We start from the raw sequence: 24,415 nt of genomic DNA on the forward strand, positions 1-24,415 counted from the left end.
GATTCAAATGTTAATCTCATCCAAAAACATCCTCACAGATACACCCAGGATAATATTTGACCAAATACCTGGGTACCCCAGGTAAATCAAGACATAGAATTAACCATCACATCTCATACTGTATAACCTTTCTAGTTCATTATTTAAGTCAGACCTAATTTCAATCTATTACACATCTTACTGAGGTTACTTAGTCAAAGACAATTATTAAGTTTGATAGCAATACTTATAAAATATTTTAGCAGTAAAAGTGTTTGAGTGATAATAGACCATGAGACAGACCAAACACATTTTTTTCTCAAGCCATTCCTCTCTCCTTCTTTATGGTAGGGGAAAGATTGCATACTAAACAAGATGGGAATGATCTTCTTGCTAGAAGATTATTAACTAATCTTAACAAAGGCTTCAATAAAATATAATGTGTCATGCTATATAGTTTGGTCAGGTCAATAGCCCTAGAAGATACACAAAGGTTTTCTGTATCCAGAAGGAAGCTCCTTCAAATTTACCCACAAACACTTTAGCCTCACTCACAAGTTTAATGATAGAAAACAAAACTATAAAGCCTCTAAAACTATCATGGATCATCTTCCATAAAATTCCAAAATGGCAGAGCCAATTTTCCTAAGTTCCCCAATTTAGCAAGCAGAGTAGAAGCAGACAAACAAATTTTCAGAGTTCTTATTTTCCATAAACACCGGAATCTTATAATTAATCTCCAGAACCATACATTATTTATTAGCTTCATGCCTTAATGAAGGAAGACTCTATGTTTATCACACTAAAATGGGAGAGTGGGGTGTAAAGGTGGGTGGAGGGGAGAAAAGCCTGCTTCTTTTCTTAATGAATCTGGCCTTATGTTTCTTCAATTTTTTAATCAGCAATTTTATGCTCTGCAGGTAGTAAACAAAAATGGTGACAGTCAAACATGCATTTTGCATCATAACAAACCCGCTGGATCTGCAAACAGTTGTTTAAGGTGCTCCTTTTCCATCAGGAAAAACAATAGCATTTATTAGCAGCATTTCACTCTACTCCCATGATGTGTGTGTTCTTCACTCTGAAAGTGTCAGCTGTCAAATGAAATGACGGCGACTGACAGTTCAGAATTTTAAAAGTTCAGCTCTTTTCAAATGCACTAAATGAACAAGAGCCGCCTAATTTGGGCTGAAGAAAAAGCAACCAAAATCCCCTGTAAGTATGCAAGGTTTTATTCTAGTTTTGCATGCTTAGTATGCACGGAGAATGTTAAATACTTTTCGGCTGGATACACTGTTAATTCTATGAGTGAGAAAGATTTCATTAGGTGAGCTTCAGGCAAGAGTGGGCTACAAATGGAATTCCCTTTTATTTTCTGAATTCACAGTATATGACCCTTATCCAATGATAAATGGTCTATAAACTCTCTTGCTGTATTTAATTGCATAAACTTCCATTATATTCTACTATTAACACGGGAACACTTTGACACAAGATATCAGAAGGAGAAAAAACTAGTAAAAAATTAAAACCTTCACTCTTAACAAAACCAACAAAATCTTAGTATCCCTCAGAATCACTTTCAACATGTAAGTACCGAGCACACAATTTTAAATATTTTTTCAACCAATTAGTTACTTTTAATTTTGGTAGCACAAAAATCTATTAATCACTATTTAATTATCTGGAGCCCTTGCCTGCCTAATTAGTGCTTTCCGTATTGCATCTTCAACTAAACTGGGGACCCTATCAACTCATTTATCTGATACGTATTTGGTGCACTGGTGAGTTAATTAATGGAAAAAGAAAAAAAACTCATTTAAATGGTTCATTCAAAAAAAAAAAAAAAGCTTATTAAACACTTTGAACATTAAATAAGCCGGCTGATTTTATTGGGTTTTCATTGCCCTAAAAAGCATTATATAAATGCAAAATCCCATGTGACATTTCTGGGTAAATATACGTTGTAGAAGGAATCCGAAGCTGCGGTGATCAGTTGAGTAACAATCCCTCCTAAGTACACTGCCTGAGGCTGCGGGCTTTTGAAATCTTTTACACAAAAATGAGGATGATGATTAGACATAAGATTTTATTTGGAATTTTCTGGTGTTAGTCAGGAACACTAAGCACGATTGTAAATGAAATTGCATTGTTATATTCTAGGTAATGTAGTGTAAAATGGTCTATACTATAACTGTGCTTATAATACTGAAGAAAACAAAGAGTAATTTCCAGAACCTAGCCCATTCCTCCACTGCATCTCCATTTTGCTCTGTCTCAGCAAAGCACTATGGGCTTGTCTTCCAGCATTCTAGTTCACACAGCAACACCCCAAGAAAGCTTTCCTAAGCACCCTCAAATGAGGCGAAGGGCCCCTCTTGGATATTCTGACAGCACATGGGCATAAACCTTTGCTTTGCACTTACTGGGAAAAAGCAGGGGGCACGGGAGTAAAGAACATAGCTGTGGCTTCAGGAAGACCTGGGTATGAGTCTAGCTTCGGCAACTATGCTGTTGGCATTCAATGGAATTATCTAAGTAAAGCATCTAGTGCTGACTCATCATAAATGTATTACAACCATTAGTAATGTTTTTAAATTACACTCTACTGTACTTGACTGTTCACATGTTTCTCCTGCTGGGAGATGTGAGCTACTTGTGGAAAGAGACATATGACCCATTTGCATTTCCAGAGCCTATAAAATAGGTAAACTGAAATCAAATTTCCCCTCCTTCTTACAGATGGCAGTAGGAATTCTGAAGCACAAATCCATACATGCTAAGTGCTTATTACATAGATCAACTTCAAAAAAATTAGCGGTTTCACTATTATTAACACCTATATTGCTTTCTCTGGATCTCCTGTAGATTGTCAAGTGGACACAGGTGTCTGATTCCTCATCTGAATATTCATTTCGTGATTCTCATCAGTTAAGAAATTGTTCACTGGGCGATGCCTCAGTGGCAGTCAGTTAAACACCTGATTCTTGGTTTCAGCTCAGGTCTGATCTCAGGGTCATGAGATTGAGCCCCTCAACACCAGTGTTGGGCTCCGTATTCAGTGGGGAGTCTGCTTGAGTTTCTCTGTCTCTCTCTCCCACACCTTCCTCTGACACTCTATCTCTCTCTCAAATAAATAACTAAATCTTTAGAAAATGAATGAACTATGGATATCAAAAATTGTCATAGCACAAAAATTTTCAGTGGTGAACTGACCATTTGTAAGATTAGTTCCAATTCAAAGTCCCCTCTGCCATTAATATAGCACCTATTTTAATCCAGAGAATCAATATCTTTTTTTTTTTTTAAAGATTTTATTTATTTATTTGACAGAGGGAGATCACAAGTAGGCAGAGAGGCAGGCAGAGAGAGAGAGGAGGAAGCAGGCTCCCCGCTGAGCAGAGAGCCCGATGCGGGACTCGATCCCAGGACCCTGAGATCATGACCTGAGCCGAAGGCAGTGGCTTAACCCACTGAGCCACCCAGGCACCCTATCTTGATTATAACCTCAACAGGTTATAATCCTGTTGAGAATCTAATGTCTACAACTTCCTATGCATATAAAATGCAAATTTAAAAGTTAAATTGAGGGACGCCTGGGTGGCTCAGTTGGTTAAGCATATGCCTCCGGCTCAGGTCATGATCCCAGGGTCCTGGGATCAGGTCCCACATCAGGCTCCTTACTCAGCAGGGAGCCTGCTTCTCCTTCTGTGCCCTTCTCCCCCTGCCTGTGTACTCTCTCTCTCTCTCTCCCTCTGACAGACAAATAAATAACATCTTTAAAAAAAAAGTTAAACTGAAAATCTTCAAATTGCATAAAGTTTATTAAAGTGATATTAGAGGGACACCTGAGTGGCTTATTAAGTTAAGCATCTGCCTTTGGCTCACATCTTGATCCAGGGTCCTAGGACAAAATCTCACATCTGGCTCCTTGCTCAGCAGGGAGACTGCTTCTCCCTCTGCCTACCACTCTCCCTGCTTGTGCTCTTACTCTGTCTCTTTGACAAATAAATAAATAAACACATTTTTAAAAAATTATTTAAAATTGAAAAACTAAGGTGATATTAGAGATCTACTCAAGTCACTGTGGATCTATCAAGGTCAAGCAACTGAAAAAGGGAAAAATGAAAAAGATGAGATTCAGAAAAGAACAATATGAAAACCAAATGATTAGGAATCCTGTTTGAAAATTAATAAAGCCATAGAATGTCTTTGCAAGATTGATCCTTATCAGCATGACTGAAAGTCAAATATGCAGACTTTGATATCCTAAAATTATGTTGGAAAGATTATCCAAAAATCTAATATTTGGTTAATTCTTCACTAGTCTAAGAATTAGAGAACAGTTTTTATTGTAATGTAAATTGTATTTGAAAATATGTTCACTACTTTTTCCTTTTATAGTTCTAGATACAGTCCCAACCAAAACTTCCCTTTTCCTGCTATTGTCTCTGAAATTTTGGTTTCAATTTTAAGTAGTTTTACTCTATGGGGTCTTTTCTGCTTCCAGTTACTCGCTGGTTTGAGGGAAAGGATTGCTCCCTGATGTTGCCACCAGTAGTGCCGCAGCTGCCGTGTTTCACCATCTGTCATGATTTCCAGGGACACCTAGGATGTTAACATGATATGCTTTAGTTCAAGTTCATGGGCAGTGCACCTTTTAAAGGGAAAAGCAAAGAGGGTTCTGCAGAGATCTTAATGAAGCAACCCCCGTCTCTAGAAAAGTCTCTTGCCTGATGTAGTCCAAATTCTTTTGGGGAATCCCTTTCTTCAGATAAATAAGGTGAAAAGATCCAAACTTTACTACACTAGGAAATGGGTATTCAATCCGTAGGGCCTCTATAACCAAATCAGCGCCCAACAGTGCTCCAAAAAGTCAATGATGACTATGTGTTGCTGAGTATATTACATACAGTATTCCAGAATGTTTTTGACTTTCTTCCATCTCTTCTTCTTTTTTTAAAAAAAATTCCTGATCTATCCATTGGTTAGTTAAGAAAAAGGAGGATTTATAAAACAAATTTCATATAATTTTTTTCTCTACTGTTAAAATCACTAAAAGGAGAAATACATAATATGAAATTTCTGTACTTTATTATGTAATACCTCTAAAAACACATTAAAGTTCAGTATTTTCAAAGGTTTTTCTATAGTCTGTGAATATCTTTCTTCTGAGGATATTTGCTGTGTATCATCGGTAATTATATAGTACACATCCCGGATTGTTGAGATATGAACAACGTATTTTGTGTTTTTGTTTCCATTTTAGTGATATGTTTAAAGAAAAATTCAGACAGATTCACCAGAATATTAAAGGTAATTTTTTTCTCAATCTCTCTGTCAAGTTAGTTCAGCTCTAATTCAGGCAAATTCCTGACAGATATCAGAGTTCTATTTACTGATTATCTCTTCTCCCCTTTGGGATCATAAGATTTTAAGTGAAAAGAATCTAAAAGATTTATTGCTAATGGGATTCTACAAATGTTATCTTTGTTTAGAGTAAAAGTAATATACGATCCTGGCTTTGTGGGGCATCCTTAATGTTCTTTTTTTGAATATGTATAACTCATTTAGAGACCAAGAATAGACAGTAACTCATCATTTTTGCTACCTGCCTTAAAATATCTGCATTTTGTCTGTTTGAAAATAATATAAACTTGTGATTTAATTGATGTCATCACTTCGATTCATCACCACACTCATTGTAAACAAAGAGGCTCTGAAGAATGAACAAAATGCTTATTGTTCACCAGAAGAAAGGTCGTAACATGTTATATTTACATTTATGTCATGTCTTATTACTAAATCTGTATAAACCATCTTCCTTCATTATTTCTGAATGGGAGACTGATGATAAGTGCTATTTTCAAGAATTTTTTAATCCTTTTTATTTGTCTAGCTAATTTGTGTGCTGATGCATTACAAGGGTAACTCTATGTTTTGCTTGTTAAGTTATTAGGGATTTTTAACTCCTAAAAATCAAGGACAAGTTCCTAAATGTAACATTTGTGTGGGTCGACAGCTCGAGGGGAGAGAGGTCAGCTGCCTGGTGAAGGAAGGAGAAATCTGTCGGCGTGCTCCTCATTTGCTTTGTATTGTTGACATTGGGCTTGGAATGGAGGATGCTCTGTTAGGTTATGCAGGGATAATAATACAGCTTATTATTTTTTACTCCCAATACAACCAAAGCAATGGGTGAGTAATGAGAGGAACATAGATAATCCCAATGATACCAGGCCATGAATTGCAGGAGCCTGGGGGATAGTAGAGCTTTTATCAGACTGTGATGCCCAGTGACCTAACACAAGCCATAAATATGCACATCAGTCAAATCTTTATTACATCTGCAAATAGCTACTGGCATGTTTTTCCTCTCCCGCTTTATAATGCTGATGATCTGGACTCCAAGCCCTACCTTCCACCCAAGGAAATTTAAATTAAAAGGAAATGTATCACATGGTGATAGGAAAATGAAAACATACCCGGTGATAACTAACAATCACACAAACATAAAACAGCTCTGTTTCTCTAGTCCTGAAAAACTGATTTTTCTAGAAACTGATTCCTTCCCCAGCGCAAGTTCCATCCAATTCTCACCCTACTCCTTCCCTCCCTACCCATTCCAGGGAACTTAGCTCACCCAAGATTTCTCATTTGCTGGGGCTCTGTCCCTTGTTTAAACTAAAGAGAATACAGGATCAGTCCTCTTTTTTCTCCCTAGAAAGTCTCTTCAGAATCTAATTCAATGAGATTGTATTTGTTACAATGAATACAGATTGTTCAATGGGGCACATTTAAGAAATGCTGAAAAGAGTGCAAGGGGTTCTCGGGGTGGGGGCTGGCAGTGTGGTGGGGGGAGCAACGTTTTATACATCACCTCATGTTTGTTAAGGTCTAAAAGCACTGAAAAGGATTTGTTCTGTTTGTGTAAAGGGCCTCCGTGCTCTGGGTCTCTAAGATGTTATGCCAAGCCTTTCAGCACATGAGCTTTCTCTTGAACTTGGGCCTGACATGACCAGAACGCAAGGGTTCAGGTTCTCAGGGACTGACCCATATTGTTGCTCCAATCTGGCATCTTGGAGTCTGCTACGTAAATAGTTGGCTTTCTGCAGCTAACGTGTTGTTTATTTTAATATACGAGTTTGGAAAATCATTTCTGCATATCCTATTCTTTCCAAGAGCCATTTTGTTTACTGAGTGTTTTCATTTACCAAAATGACTCTTACTAAAAGATCTGAGGTCTCCCAGGAGAGTGAAGATCTTTAATCACATAATGTGAACTAAGCAGTCAGTTATGAGAGTCACTGAAAATATTAACAGCCCTGGAGAGCGTTCCAAACCATAGGGTTGCATACTCTAGCTGTGAACTGTTAGTCATAGTCTTGGGCCGTGTTCCTTGGCTCTGCCACTGCCCCGCATTCTGTGATTGGAAAGTCCATACAACTCCATTTCACTATTTGCTGTGACACATAGACAAAAGGGCCTAAAGATATCTTGTCCACCTAGAATGAATGCAACACTGTGAGAATATGGAGATACGTATATGTGTGTCCTGCACGTATATATTGAACAGGCTATATCTGGTGGAGTACAATCAAGAATTAGGCTCCTTTTCTCTACTTTTAGAAATCCCCTCTTAGATGTTCTTTCTACTCGTTTGAAAAATATCTCAGAAAGTTCCCTGTGGCTTTTGTGGTCACTTTGGAGTATTAGAACAGTATTATTTTCAGGTGTAAAAATATCCAGTCTAATCTAAATCAAATTTGAATCATTTCAAAACTTTCTCTCCTGCCCCAACACACACAAACCTTGCAACTTGAGTACCAGAAATGGGAAAATTGGCTTAGGGAGCAGCCCGAGGAGGGAGATAAGGACAAAGGTTTTCTTGATCAGTGCTTAAGCAATGTGGCTCTTTCTCTTCAGACTTTATTTCACGGACTATTTTGGTCAGAGAGAGGGGTGTCTTTGGAGATCCCTGGACTGGGACGTGAGTACTGCTTTGTCATACATAGGGAACACACGCTCAAGCCAATAACTTCTGATTCTGCTTCAGCTTTTAACTTAGTGCTATATTCCTGGGACTGCTAACCCTGTGTCTTAGCCCATTCAGGCTGCTCTAACAATATACCATAGACCAGGTGGCTTGTAAATAACAGAAATTTATCTCTCACAGTTCTGGATGCTGGGAAGTACAAGTTCAGTACAAGCAGGGTGACTGTGCCCTTCTGGGTCCCAGACTTACTGCATCTTCACATGGTGGAGAGGCTAAGGGAGCTTTCTTGGAACTCTTTAATAAGAGAATTTTTTTTTTTAAGGCTCTGTCTATGAAATAGTCACCACTCAAAGACTCCAACTTCCTAAATCTATCACATTGGACATTAGGATTCCAACATATGAATTTGGGAGGAATATAAAGATTCAGACCAGAGAACCTTCATAGGCAGCACTCATGACTGGAGGGTCCTTTCTAAATGGTTCTAGTCATCAACAATATAGCCCAGAGTAAAATGAACTCCAGTGCCTCCCAAACTCTAGAAGTTAAGGCCATCACAACACAGTTCTCTTTCCAGACTCTGCTCCATTTCAACAGTTCAGATCTGGAAGTTTCTGAAGATCACAAAATCCTAGGTGGAGAATGGTATGTCAGTCTTTCCTCTGGCAGACACCTTCAGGGTTTTTGTATCATTCATTTGGAGCAGTCTCACATGGCTGGGTGAAACTGGGAATATTATAAGCTTTCTTTCACTACAAAATGACAACCAGTTAAAAGATGGACAAGAGATGTGAATAGACATTCTCCAAAGAAGATATATACATGGCTGATAGGCACATGTAAAGATGTTCAACATCATTAGCCATGTTGGAAATGCAGATCAACACCACAATGAGATTTTACTTCATACCTACTATTATGGCTATCATCAAGAAGACAGAAAAAAAGTATTATTGGCAAGAGTATGGAAAATTTGGAACCCTCACTCCCTGCTGTGGGGGGGAGTAGAAAATGGTTTGGCCATTTTGGAAAAGAGTCTGGCACATCCTCAAAAGGTTAGGCATAGAGTTATCATTCTAACTAGCAATATATTCCTAGGCATATACCTTAGAGAAATGAAAACATGTGCATGCACACACACACAAAAAGTGTATATAACTATTTATGACAGCATTAGTCATAATAGCCAAAAGTAACCCCAACTTAAATGTCCATCAATTAATGAATGGATAAATAAAATGTACTTATACAATGGAATAGTATTAGCTAATTTTAAAAATGAGGTACTAGGTGCCTTGTTAGCGCAGTAGGTAGTGCGTCAGTCTCATAAAAAATGAGGTACTGATACATGCTCCAACATGGATGAAACTTAAAATGCTATGCTAAATGAAATAAACTACTCATAAAACACCACAAATTGTATGATTCCGCTCATATGAAATCAATAGAGGCAGGAAGTAGATTAGGGGTTGCCTAGGATTAGTGGGTTGGGAAGGGCAGGTGGGGATTTACGGTGATAGGTAGGGGCTGACGAGTTTCACTTGGGGGCAATGAAAATGTTTTTATGTGGATTCTTGGGATGTCTTCACAATTCTGAATACATTAAAAGCCACTGAACCATATCCATACTCATCCCAGCGTACTTTAGCATCTCAGTATCACCTTCTAGAAAGATGAATCCATGTGCAGGGCAAAGTCAATGTGGCTTCAAATAAATTTATGATGTGCTTCCTTTCTAATTATTGATGCAAAAGCCATTGAATTATACATGCTATACTGGTGAATTCTATGTGTTATGAATTGTACAATCATAGAGCTTTGTTAAAAAGTATATCCTCACCTGCTTCCTTCAAACTCTGTAGAAGTCTCAAAAACAAACAACAGAAAACAAACAAACAAAAAACCCTCTGCAGAATTCTCTTCTACAGACTAGAAGAGAAAGGTTGGTCCCACACATGGAGCCTAGCCTCTTTTCCTAGAATGGGCAGCCTTTTCACTGATTTCCTCATCTTTTGGGTCCCACCCAAGACTCCAGGACAGAAAGTAAATCCCACTTAACAATCTGTTAAATTAGTAAGAATCTAAAACATTACTCATAGCATTTCATTTGTCTTTTCTTCATGCGCCAATTTAAGAATTATGATTAGACTTATAAACTTTGCAGAATGGCACATATATTTTATAGGCTGCATTATCTTCCCAAGTGATTCAGTTCCCTAAAACTCTGCTGGCTATATATTTCAATTAAAGGATTAAGGCCTAATCTTATACCCAATAAACACTCAGTGCCTGTGCAACTGACTATTCTAAGAAGAATAGTTTACTATTTAATGAATTCCTATATTCTAATCTTTATATAACTCTCTAAGGTAAGTGTGTTGAATAATCATTTTACTGATAAGGAAACTGAAGCTCAGAATGGCTAAGCAATTTACACACAATAAATCAGTTAATGCATGACCGAGTCAGGATGCCCGTCTACAGCCGTCCTACTTAATACACGCAAAACCTGAGTCTTTTTCTCTTTTTTGGCCATCTTTGATAATAGAATTGTTCACATCATCTTAAAATGAAATACACAGTTGCTGCTTCCAAGGGTGAGACCTAAAATCACAAAATGAGATGCAATACAAGTTTGGAAGAAACTTGGCCAGTTGTCATAAGTAATTTACTTTTATGTTTTAGAAATTGCAAAACCATGGTCATTGGTCAGCCTCTATCTACTTCTGAGTGTGGTCTATTTGAGACGCAGATGTCTCTTGAATTCTATTTTGAAAATGCCTTTTCTACAGAAACAATGGAGAATGGGACAGAGATTAACACTAGAATAAAAACTGAGACTGGCTTCTCAGCAGATGAATAAAACCATTTGAGAAACATCTAGTTTCTAGATGAGAGAACCATAGTTGAGAGAACTAGTTGAGAGAACCATATCCACCCTCATCTCAGGGTGCTTCATCACCTCAGTATCACCTTCTAGAAAGACGAATCCACATGCGGGGCAAAGTCAATGTGGCTTCAAAGAAATGTATAATGTGCTTCCTTTCTAAATATAATTACTAATGCAAAAGGAAAATCATAATTACTATTTTTGCCAAGTCACTTAACCCCCTGCCTGTTTTGTCATTTGTAATATGCAGTGTGCTGGTTATAGTTTCACGTCACATCTAAAGGGACAAACATTTCACAGAGACCTAGAGCTGGAGTCGGAAATATTTGTTCCTTTAGATGAGCTGCCTTCCCTTCATGTCTTCCGCCCTCCCGTTCTATTTCCTCGTGGATTTTACTAAAGAAAATATAACCAAACCATAGTACTAAAGTGTGTTTACATGCTGCTATTTGTGACTACAGAGTCAATTCATTTTAATTAATCCCTATCAATTACATTGGCCCATCATTTCCAAATATGAACTGAGAATCACCCAGCAGGGGCCATTGAGAAAAAGTCAATGGCATCAACAAGAAGGATGAAAGTGAACAAACAAAAAATCTGACCTTTGAAGAAGCAGAAAAATACTTTAAGAAAATTCTCATTAATTTCCTCAGAGAAAATAAAGAAGTTAATAGGTCCAGAAAATTAGAATAGACCACAATAAGAAAAAAATACTTAAGACACTAATTTATTATAGACAGTAAAGAGATAATTAGAAGTATGGGTGACAAATGACAACCTTAGCGTACAAACTAAATAACAGAAAGCAGAGTGCTGTAACCAAACTGGTGGATCAGGATGACAGAATAGACACCATTTCCTTGAATGAAGAGCAAAAAGAAAAAGAGATGAAAATGATGGGTGAAATGTTAAAAGATGTGGCTATCCAACATCCATCTAGCAAGAGATCAAGAGTTGGAGAGGGGCAAAGGGGTAAAAGAAAACTTTTTGTTTTTTAATATTTTATTTATTTGACAGAGACAGCAAGAGACGGAACACAAGCAGGAGAGGGGGGAGGGGGAGAAGCAGGCTTCCCGCGGAGCAGGGAGCCTGATGCGGGGCTCGATCCCAGATCCCTGGATCATGACCTGAGCCAAAGGCAGACACCCAACGACTGAGCCACCCAGGCGCCCCAAAAGAAAACGTTTTTTACAAAGAGAACAAATTCTGTGAACTGAAGGAGACTAAAAACAAACAAAAACAACAACAACAAAACCAAAATTCATAGAAAAGAATGATAATTTGAATTGTTGTGGAATGTTGTAAACAATGGATCAGTTCTTCCAATGGCCTGGGGAGAAATAGTTTTGAACTCCTGATTTTCTACTCAAGTGTAAAAACAAAAGGAAAAAATTCTCAGTCAGGAAGTCAGAAAACTTACCACATACCCAACCCACTCCTATAAACACCATTTACTGAGAAGGATATTCAAGGAAAATGAAAAACACAAGTTAGTTGATGACCTAAAACAAAAGGAAACTCTAGCAACTGAGTATGAGTGAAAGGAAGTGAAAAAAAGCAAAAGAAATCTAACAGAGAATCTGCCATCCCTTCATGTATTCTGCTAAGACTATTTTCCTTCATAGGGATTTAGTGACATAGAGCTCATTATCGTTTTTTTCCCTGCGCATTCATTTATACTATTGCATTCTACAATTCACATCATAATATTATAAAGGTTGTTTTATTTTTATTTTTTTTAATCTTTTTTTTTTTAAGATTTTATTTATTTATTTGACAGAGAGAGAGATTACAAGTAGGCAGAGAGAGAGAGGAGGAAGCAGGCTCCCCGCTGAGCAGAGAGCCCGATGCGGGACTCGATCCCAGGACCCTGAGATCATGACCTGAGCCGAAGGCAGCAGCTTAACCCACTGAGCCACCCAGGCGCCCAAAGGTTGTTTTATTAACTGTAAAATTTTAGACTCAACTTCTAGACAAAGCATCATGTCTTATTTAACTATAGTTAATTGGGTTAACTATAGTTATATAATAAATGTCAGGGTTACAACTGGAAAAGATAAAAATAATCTCCCCCATTTTGCCAGTAATATTTCCTTGACAATATGTTATGATTTAATTATCTCATTTACTTTACTTTAGTCCTGGCTATAGTTGGTACCTCCCTGCTGGATTTGAGGAAAAGTGTACGGGTGGTTGGAGAACACAAACAATTAAGACTTAAGAAGATACTTTGGACACCTGGGTGGCTCAGTTGGTTAAGCATCTGCCTTTGGCTCAGGTCATGATCCCATGTTCCTAGGATCAAGCCTTGTGAGGCGGGTCCCTGATCAGCTGTGGGGCCTGCTTCTGTCTCTCCCTCTCTCCCTCTCCCTCTCCAGCTCTTTCTCTTGCAAATAAAATAAATAAATCTTAAAAGAAAAAAAAAAAAGATTTAAGAATATACTTTGGTACCCCCATATACACATAGTGAGTTGTCCCCCTCCAGATGACTAACCCCAATCACCTCATCTTGACTCTCTCTCACTTCCATTATAGAAAGAAATAATTTCAGATCTTGCCCTGAGATTCTAGATATCCCTTCAGCTTAGTGCCCAGAGTGGTCTACACAGTGGCTGTGATTTCCTGCCCCTAGCATCAGAACGCATATTTTAGAAACTGTAAGTACTAGCTGCAAAGGTATTCTGGTTATGGTTTTTGTCACATCAAATAGATTCAGCTGGGAGAACCCGGTTCATGATCAAAAGCAGAAAAGACTCACTTGTGTCCCAATGGATGGAATGGACAGCTAAGAACAATGTGCCCGCAGTCATTTCTTCAGCGAGACGGAGAGTAACTTCAGAACCTTACACTGCATTATCAAATTGGGTTTTTCTGCCCTTAAATTCTGTGAAAAGATATTAAATATCATTAATTCATTAAAGAAAAGCCTTGTGGATTTTATGAATGCTCATGAATATTTAATAAAGTGATTAAAATTGTTAATCCTGCTCCCAATTAATTTTAAGTAATTCTTAGAACACACATGTAAATAATAGGTAATTATAATGTTTTATTATGTGTCATTTATATAACTTAGGCCATTAAAATTGCATTTCTGACAGGATACATTTCTCAGGGCCCTATGTCATTTTTTGAAAGCAACAATTCATTTTTACTTTATTTGAGCCTGTATTAATTTTGAGGGGATTTGGGGGGAGGAATATTGAGGGACCTGAAGAGAGGGAAAATAGGCTCAAAGAATGCAAAGACTGGCTCATCTATGAAGTGTTATTGGAGGTGTAGGTTTTTCTCCCCAACTGATGTGCTCAGAAGGTATTCAGCCTATCTACTCTAATTGAGAAAGCTATTATCTGAGGAATTAGGCACAAAGCTCATTCTACTCCTTTGTTCCTTTCTTTCTTTCCTCATGCTTTAGCTTTTCGTTATGCTTGGCTACTACATGGGAAGAAAAGGGAATTTAAATCTGGAGGCAATTTATAGTAATGGAAAGTTCATAGAGTCAAAAAGAACTACATAGAAGGGATCAGGACTTCCTAGCTAGATGGTCTTGGGCAAATTACTTTACTTCTCCGGATTTCACTTCCTTTACCCGAAATGTTTTGAAGATCATACTTTCTCTACTTACCTCATAAGTTTTTGTGTTTTGTTTGTTTTATTTGTTTTGGAGGATTAGTTAAAACACATATTAAAGTCATTTTGTAAAATACTCTGCTAACTACATAGGTAATTTTGAGTAAGTTCCTTCATCATTTTCATTTCTCTGAGTCTGAGTCTCCTCATGTCAAATGAGGGTCTTGAGACACCCTCATCTGACACAGATTCTTTTTCCTAGGGGTCCATTTACATGTTGCTGACTTTTTCTTTAACTTTCACTTTGTGGGTAATTTGTTGCAAGTTCAGGTGGGGCAGGACTTGGAAGGAGAGGAGATATGATCCAAAGGTGGTCCAAATGTCATGATGAGTCCTGTGGCCCTCATGTCTCATGGCATCTGGTAGGGATTTGCATACTTGGACATCCCTCCAAACATATTTTGAGCTTTTGCTCTGTAGCCACAGGGCTCCCGTCCCAAGTACCCATCACTTCCAAAAAAAATGCTTTTGTCAGTGGCTTGACTTACTCTGGGGCAGATTATTTCCACCAGAAGTAGCCAACTGAAGTTCTGTTTTGCCTTTGCCTGTTGTGTTCTGTGAGAACTAATTCCAGTCTTTGACATAGGGAGGCATATTTATGACATTTGGCTTCTTCGTTCAACAGATTTTTCCTTTCTGTGTTTACGAGAGCTAGCATTATGTATCAGTGCTCTGTCCTACTGGGTTCCTTTTGTTTAAAAGCATCTGTGTCCTTTGCCCTTCCTTTGGTCCTTATGAGGAGTTAGACGTGTCAAGGCACAGCTCCAGAGTTGCTTGACTGCTTTTATGTCCTTTTGTAAAAGGTTTCCAAATCAAGAGAATCATGTATTTGTTATTTCTGGGTCCATTAAATGCCCAAGTAATTAACATTAGCCATTTTGCCACTAACAAAGCATGGAAACCACAATGTTTTTGTGATGTATTGTCATTTCAACTTCAGCTTACAGTTGCACAAGCCCATCTAATCACCTGAATGACAATACATTGCGACAGGCACCAGATTAGATGGCCAGGCATTCAAATGACTCTTACACTGTTTGGAGATGCACGGGCTCCCGCCAATCAATGATGCGCTATTTTAAAGTTTCTGCAGTTGGCAAGGAGAAACTCTGAAAACACGGAAAATAGTGGTAAGGGTCTGAAAAAGTGTCTAACCTATACCCAGCGTTAACATAAACAGAAAAGAAAGTTACATTTTAGACAGATGCATAACATAATCAGAAATCAGGCTCTGGCATTGCATATTCTTCATTTGCAAATGCATTCCTTTCTAAAAAGCTGCAATTAATTACAAACGAGTTTTGATGCCGTTTTTGCTTTCCTTAAATATGGAGTGAATTCACCCCATAAACTAATGAACCAAAGTGGGGCCAAATAGAGACCAGCTGGCTGGATGGCTCCGTAATTTTATCCACATGATTGACTTTATGATCCTTTCACTGAAGTAACCAGTCTTTATTCCTGCAATCAGCACCAATGACAATTTGGGAAGGGTGGGGAATTATTAAAATCTGGACAGAGAAGAGGTGCGGTTTATTTGATGTGGCACAGCACATTCGACCACACACTTCTTTGGTACTAGAGGTGCCGAATTCCGGCTGTCTCTGGCTTCCAAAGAAATACACTGATTAGTTGCCACAGAGATGTAATAAGCAACCAATGCCCAAATAATCATCGCAGATACTCCATTAACAGCATCTAACTGTGTGGCTTTTAGCCATACAAATTGTTTTTTGACAGCTTGTAACCTTTTCAAATAGTTTCCTTTGGGCCTTACACCACACTCAGATCTAATTTTAACTTTTGCTTAGTCTATAATTTATGAGTTTCTTTGGCGATGCATAATATATCTGAGGTGAAAGGATACATTCAAATAAAAGCTAAGAATAAAAATCAATTGCTGTTTTAATCCATGAAAACTTTGCACCCCAGGGATAACTACAATAGGACAGAACAACAAGAGGGGAGGGAAGGACCTAAATGATCCAGAATTCCTATAGAACTTGTTTTAAAACAAGCAAGTTAAATCAATTTAAACACTATCATAGCTATACAGAAATGAAGCATATCACTGGTACATGTACGAAAGTATACTTTTGTACAAAACTTTATCTTGAGATCCATGGAATTCCACAAAATAAAAATTAGAAATTATAAAATTGCTTAATGACGCTGTCAGGGAGGAGCTGAGATAGACAATAATCCTTTATCAGAGAAAATTCCCAGGTTTATAATTTCCAGATACTGGAATGTATCCACTCAAGGAGGAGGTAGAGTGCCATTCCAATCTCTGGTCAAAATGTGGATTCCACTTAACAATCATAGATCACAAACTGTTGGAGCTAAAGACAACTTTAGGAACCATCTAGTCAGACTCAAAATGAAGCCTAATGCCTTCACTCTTGACTCTCCTCTGTCCTGGCTCCCAACCCCACACTATCATCAAGTTCAACCACAGGAATCACATTCTTCCCACCGCTGCAACTCCCCAGCACCATCACCTCCCCACTTGGGCTCCTGCCAAATACCCGTGATTTGGGGGGCAGTCAGCAAACACCAGCTCACCATTCCACTTGCTGCCTCTTTTTTATGTCCTGTAAGCTAAGAATCATTTTTACATTTTTAAATGATTGTAAAAGAAAAACAATCAAAGGGTTAATATTTCACGACATGTGAATGCCTACAAAATTCAAATTCCAGTGTCCATCAATAAAGTTTTATTAGAACACCACCATGCTCATTCTTTCATGTATCACCTATGGCTGCTTTTGTGTTACAATAGCGGAATTATGTACAACAAAGGCTATGAGGCCCACGAAGCCTTAAATATTTACTATCTTGCTCCTTTTTATTATCTGACCCTTGACAGAAAAAGTTTGCTGACCTCTGTGTAATCAGTTCCCAATACCTATACTTTCTCTGCCACACTCCTTTCTTCACACAGCAACCAGTGGTCCTTTAAAAGCAAATCAAATCCTGTCATTCATTGCTTGAAACCCTCCAATCCTGACCCATCCAATATGGCAGCCACTGGCCACATGTTTACTGAGCACTTGAGTCTAGTGTGACTGAAGAACTGAATGTTAAATTTTATTTAATTTTGATTATTCTAAATTTAAAGAACTGATTCTGGATTTAATTATTGGAAAGCATTTAAGTGTTTGAAACAAGCTGGGTATGTGAATCTACCATCTCAAATGTAAATTTTATGAAATCCTAATGTAGATCAATTATTTCCAATGAGAATTTGGCATCCAAACTGAAATGTGCTATAAATGTAAAATACACAAGGATTTCAAAGACTTAATTCAAAAAGAGAGTGTAAAATATCTCAATAATTTTAATTGTGACTACATGTTGAAACGATACTTTTATATACTTTGTTAAATAACACTTACTGAATCTAATTTACCTATTTCTTTTACTTTTTTAACGTGGCTACTAAACATTTTAAAATTACATATGTGGCTCATGTTATATTTCCGCTGGACAATGCTGCTTCAATGGGTTTACACAAGGATGAGAATAAACTCAAACCCCTCACAGTATCAGCGAAGTCTTCCCTGGCCCCCGCCCACCTCTTTAATCACATCTCTTGTCCGTCTCCTCTCATTCTCCTCACCCTGGCATTCTGCCAGGCTCTCAAAGACACTCACCTAATTGTTGCCTTCTAGTCTTTTTTTGTACCAACTGTGCCTTCTCTCTGGGAACTGCTGCCCTATGGCATGACTCATTCTCATCATTCAAGTACAGCTTAAATGCTTGTCTCCTCAAAGAGACCTCCCCTAATCCACCTCTTCTAGTCACTTTCTGCATCCCACCCAGTGTTCTTCTCTCCACAGCTGCTACCAGTATCTGGAATTTTCTTCTGTATTAATTCATGTGTCTGTTGACTGCCTCCATTCCCCGTATCCCCCCACCCCAACACACCAAGAGCAAGAATCTTGTCAGTTTCGTTCACTGACCCATCCCGGGTACTTAAAACAATGCCGGGTTATTTCAATGAATGACCCTTCATCTTACAGATGAAAAATTATGATGTGGAGCAGTCAAAAAACTTACAGAGCAGAATAGAAAACAGGTCTCCTCCTTCCAGCACAGTAATTTTTTTTTAATTGAAGTCTAATTGACATATGTTACAATAATTTTCAGGTGTAAAACGTGATTTAATAATTCTATACATGACACTATGCTCACCACGATAGGTGTAATCACTGTCTGTCACCATAGAACATTACAATATTATTAACTTTATGCTCTTTGCTGTGCTTTTTGTCCCCATGACTTATTTCTTTTATAACTGGAAGCTTGTAGCTCTAAATCCTCTTACCTAATCACCCATCCCCCAAAACCCTCCCCTCTGGCAACCCCAGTGTGTTCTCTATATTTATGATTCTTTGTTTTTGTTTGTTTGTTTTGCTTTTTTAGATCCCACCTAGGAATGAAAGCATATGGTATTTGTCTTTCTCTGTCTTATTTCACTTAGCCTAACACCCTCTAGGTCCATCCATGTTGTTGCAAACGGCAAGATCTCATTCTTTTTTATGGTTACTAGTTGAGCGTTTTTAAGGAGTGGAACGGCCCAGTGTCTCTCCTGGTCAGAGCATCAAGCCCTCCTGCTTAGCCGTGTGATGCTTTGTCAAGATGCCAGCTTCAAAAGCAAAAGGTCAGATAAGCCAACCATTTCATTTACCCATGGGCACACAAAACCTTCTCTGTAGCATCATCTGCTCTCTTGAGTGCCTTGCCAGTTTGTCAGCAGTCTTTAGGATTGCCTCTCAGATGATTGTTTCCTCTGGGTGTAGAAATAATCACCAAAATTAAAGAAGGAAATCAATGGCATTTAGCCTCTCTCACACACCAAAGCGACAGTCACAAAGCAGAAGGAACTAGATCATAAGAACGGGAAAGAGGCCAATTAAATAGTCTGAAGTAGTAGTACAACCACCATGAGCAGGAAAATAAACAGTAGGGGTCAGGATGCCCTCCCTCTTTCATCTTTTCATTTTCTTCTTTTATTAATTAGCATTCAAACTATGCTCATGTTCCCACAAATTAAGTGACTGCCCAAAGGGTGATATTTGAAGGCAACTTAGAAAAAAAAATGACACACCCCACTCCTGCTATAATCTAAATTGTCACTCTTCATAAAATCAGCTCTTCTAGGCTTTCCTCCTTACTGAAAATCAGCTATTTCTGGGAGAGACATTGATTCCTTAATTTGGGTGAAAAGTGGTAGGAAAAAGGAACTAGAAGAGGTATCTGCCTTGTAGTTTCGTTTACAAGTAGACATACTTTGGTGGGTGTATTTTATTCAAAGATAATGAAGACCCCAATTCTCATTGACTACCAGCTAAAGAATGCTTAGATTTCTCTCTTCTTCTTTCCTTTATTCTTTCAGTCACTGGGGAAGGAAATATTTTCTTTGACCTTCTGACCTTCACATGCATTTGTAAACGGCCTTTTGAGAATGTATCACGTGAATTGTACTATCAGGTGTATCCAGCAACATGAGAGGAGACTTGGAGTTGGGGGTGAACAGTGAGATTGGGCTGTCCAGGAGCAAACCATGTGGCTAACGTTGACCCTTCATCATATGTCAAAGAAGAGGGATGAAGGGATGTGGTGAGCAGACTTTAAATGTCAGATTGAAGTGTTGGAACTTTATTCTGTCAGTAACATGAAACTACTAGAAATTTTATTATGTGAATAAAATATTGTCATTTATTGCATAAATGACATATTTAGGAGAATATTAATGACTAGCCTTTATTGAGCACTACGTGCTAGACAACGTTTCTAAGCTCTTTACATGCTTATATGTCACTTAGTCCTCACAATGACCCTATAAAGTGAGTAGAAGCTTTACTATTCCAACCTAACAGAAGAGGAAAATGAGATACAGATAGATTCAATAACTTCCCCCTCTGTCACACAGCTTGTATTTGGCAAGCTGGGATTCAAACCCATGGAGTTTGCCTCCAGCACTCTTCAGGAGACCTAAACAATATGGCAGAGTAGCTAAAGGACTCTAACACAGGCAGAATGGCAGCTAATCTATATGGAACCTTGTACAAAGCCAGAAAAGATGCCACCTCTGGATAGGGTCAGTAAAAGTGTTGGTAAGTGGATGGCATGGTGTCTTTGCATGAGTCTTAAAAGGTTACCCTTCCTGTGGGCAGACACAGCTCCATGCTCTGTCTATGGCTTGGTTTATGGAGGAAAAAGGCTAGATTTCTCCTAAATGCCCTTATTTGTTGTCCACACCAACTTTTGAACATTTCATTTCAATTGAGCTGTTGAAATATATTAACCTTCATGTCCTAAAACCATCAGCAAAGTCAGTTTTACACTTTTACAAAGCCTTGTTTCAATGGCTAATGTTTGTGAACATTTGAGCGTGTGTGTGTGTGTGTGTGTGTACATGCAAAGTAAAGAAAGAGGCAAATTTCCATGTTTGGGTTGATGCCAGAACAAGATCAAAGAATAGCCACAAAGTCTTGGAGTGGAGAACCCAAATTCCTGATGAAATCTTTCAAGAACTCACAAAGAAATCTTCGAAGATGAAAGTCATCAAAGGTCATCAGAAATTCTACTGGGGATTTGAACTCATCTTTCTCAGTCACATTACCAACAATTTTAATTAGGGAAAGAGGAGCAATCCAGAAGATTTCCATAGAGCAAGTAACATTAGGTCATGCTAGAATTTGCCTGCTAATGATTTTATTTAGATACCTATAGACCATATAAATGCATGTGCTTTTCCAAAGAACCCAGATTAGCATTGCTTTTCTACTCCTGCCAGACTTGCACGCTTATTCCTCCTTGTGAGATCAACCCAGCCTGCTTTTTGTCCCAATAACAGAGAAGATGCATAAAAATCACCTAAGTCCGAAGATCAAGTTTCAAAATCAAGTCAGCCATAATGCTGACATTGCATAGTCATTCCCCAACCCCATCCCTTTCACCTGTGTCTCTTGATCAATCATTTTCTAAATCCATGGCCCAGTACTTTGGTGTCCAGGTTCTAGGGACCTCCCCCAGTACCTCTGGGACCTCCAGGCAGACCTCCTGTACATACAACAACCCTGCCGGCCTTGATGACGTAGCAGTAAGGACCACTCTTGTTCTTTCCTACCTTCATCAACTTTTACTCAACAACCCCATTGGGGAAATCAGAATCTGATTCCACTTTATAACCTTTGGTTTTGTCTGAATTCTTTACTCTGAGTCCTAGAATCCACTTTCCATCTAAAACTTTCTGCTTTCTTTAAAACCCTGACCTTGAGCAGAAATAATTGGGTGGGTCTACCTGACGTTAGGTCATCAGCTGGCTAAAATGTTAAATTACGGTACATCCAAAATAATTCATTCCCTAGAATATGAAAGTGCCACATTCCTGAAGTCTTCTGAGAAACCAAAGTTCAAGGTGATTGTCTTAGTATAGTCCAGACAAGAAACTCACGATGTTTCAAAGAACAAGTTCTTACCCTTGCAAGCTCATGAAGGGGATTCAAGGTCTATATAAGCTTTCTGGAAAAATGCATAATATAAAAACATGTGTGTGTGCATATGTATGTATGTGTACTTTTTCTAAGGAAAGGGACTGTGGATTTCATCGAAATTTTAAAGGAGTCAGTGAGCCACAAAATATTAAGGTACATTGTTTGGCCTAGCAACTATATCCCCTTCAGATAGTCAGTGACCCAACTGTATATCTTTGCCTGTATAGAAAAGCTAAAATACTTGGCATGTTTCTTTCTTCTAATTTGTAGTTTGTAATGCTAAAAATACCTTACGTTCCAAAATACAATACATTCCAAATCAGTTCTGTTGATGGCTTTGACACATTTTCCCAAATATGATTTTGCAAAGCTCAAAAATTATGTCAATTCTGTAAATGCTTTAAAAGTCTGATATCACTAATCTGCTAGCGAAATTACCATGAAAAAAAGATTTAGATACATACATGTACACATAATGAACTAATGACTTAAAAATGAAGAAAAATTCTAAATGACCTGGATTTTCTTTAATCTTGCAGTTTTATATTAGATTATATTAGATTCCATTCATAAACTCTACAGGGGAACACCACTATCATACAAGAACAGCAAGACAGAACCATTACCTGAACCTTGGGCTAATCCTAGCAGGTTTTCACACCCTGCATTTGATATATTTAAATCCAGATGATCAAATGCTATCATGTCACAGGTCTTCTCTAACATGATTTCAGAAAATCCTTCCATTCCTTCAAAAATAATTCACTCCGGTATAGATAATGTCAATATGTTAAGCACACATAGAGGCACTATTTATTCTATTAAATTGGAAAGGTTATTGGTCATGCAAACCCAGTCAAATCTCAACTTTATCTGACTTTACCATTCCACTGGGGTTACCTGAATCACATTCAATCACAACAAGTACAAGCTTTTTGACAGCAAAACTATTCCTCAACTGGTACTGCATAATTGAGCATTTTTCCACCAAGATTGACTGGGGTTGGGATATTAATTGTCAAACCTTTGGAGAATCAATCCCCCCCCCCCTTTGCATGCTCTCTCTCTTTCTCCTTAACTCCCCTTCTCCCTTCCTCATTATATTTACACAGCTAAACGCAAAATGCGAACTCACTGGTCTTGGAAATGGATTGTTTTCCTTGCCAGTTAGCCAACCATAAGTTGATTGAGTGGGACAAAATTATTTCAACTCAAAATATGTTTTTTGAAAATATAATTCATTTAGTTGTACAGTTTAGTGTAAGTAAAGCCACTAAACATATTCCCCAAATCTATTAAGAAATTGAATGTGCAGCTCAATCTTATGAACATGTAGCCAAGGATGAGGTCTATAAATCTCACGGACATATTCACAACTCTGAATGCCTTTGTGCTAAGAATGTGCCAGTTATTGGAGGGGATGAAGATGAATACTAGTACCTTCGCCTTTAGCTAAATCACAGTCCACTCACATCACACCTGAGAGAAATGAATTAGCAAAGCCAGATCTGAAGCTGAGATACCTCCTGCATTCAGTTACTACTGTTGCTGTAACAAACTACACAATGCACCAAACAACACAAATTCACAGTTTTACAGTTCTGTAGGTCAGAAATCCAAAATGGGTCCCACAAGGCTAAAATCTCACTTAGTAGAGCTGTGTTCCCTTCTAGATACTCTGGGGGAGGGGGGAATGCATTCCCTGTAGGGGAGAATCTGTTTGCTTGCCTTTTCCGGCTTCTGGAGGCCAATTCTGTTCTGTGGCTTGTGGCTTTTCCCTCTATCTTCAAAGCCAGTGGTGGTGGGTCAATTTCCTCTCCTGTCACATCACTCTGATCTTGTTCCCTGCTCATTTCACTTTTAAAGATTCTTTTGATTACATTGGACCCACCTGAATAATCTAATGTAATCTCCCTCTTTTAAGGTCAGCTGATTAACAAACTTAATTCCATCTGCAACCTTAATTAATCTTCACAGTTTAAGGTAACACATTCACTGGCTGTGAGAATTAGGACACGGACATCTTTGGGGGCCATCATCCTGCCTGCTACTTCCCCTGAGACTAATCATGTATTCTGATATTTCTATCTGCTTTTCAAAAGGAGATATATATATATATATATATATATATATATATATATATGCATTTTTTTTGCTTAAACCACACCCCCTAAAAGAACTATATGCTTCATGACTTCAGAACCAATATATATATATATATATATATATATATATATATATGCATTTTTTTTTTTGCTTAAACCACACCCCCTAAAAGAACTATATGCTTCATGACTTCAGAACCAATACCCTCTGTAAGGTAACCATAATTAATTAATTTTCAACCTGATTTTTTACTTCAGAATATTGTGGAATCAAAAATGGCTTTGGAGGGGCACCTGGGTGGCTCAGTTG

At 38.1% G+C, this 24,415-nt stretch overlaps 1 long non-coding RNA gene across 2 annotated transcripts in view; it reads right to left on the minus strand.

Moving 5' to 3' along the window:
• LOC131835304 (uncharacterized) overlaps nucleotides 1-24,415 on the minus strand; it is a 59,339-nt gene that overhangs the window by 10,669 nt on the left and 24,255 nt on the right. For both annotated transcript variants that reach the window (XR_009355123.1, XR_009355122.1), the window contains exon 4: nucleotides 13,624-13,749. This is a non-coding gene — a long non-coding RNA (uncharacterized LOC131835304). The remainder of the gene's footprint in view (nucleotides 1-13,623; nucleotides 13,750-24,415) is intronic.

This window comes from Mustela lutreola, chromosome 7 (assembly GCF_030435805.1).
Source record: "Mustela lutreola isolate mMusLut2 chromosome 7, mMusLut2.pri, whole genome shotgun sequence".
NCBI classification, from domain to species: Eukaryota; Metazoa; Chordata; class Mammalia; order Carnivora; family Mustelidae; genus Mustela; species Mustela lutreola.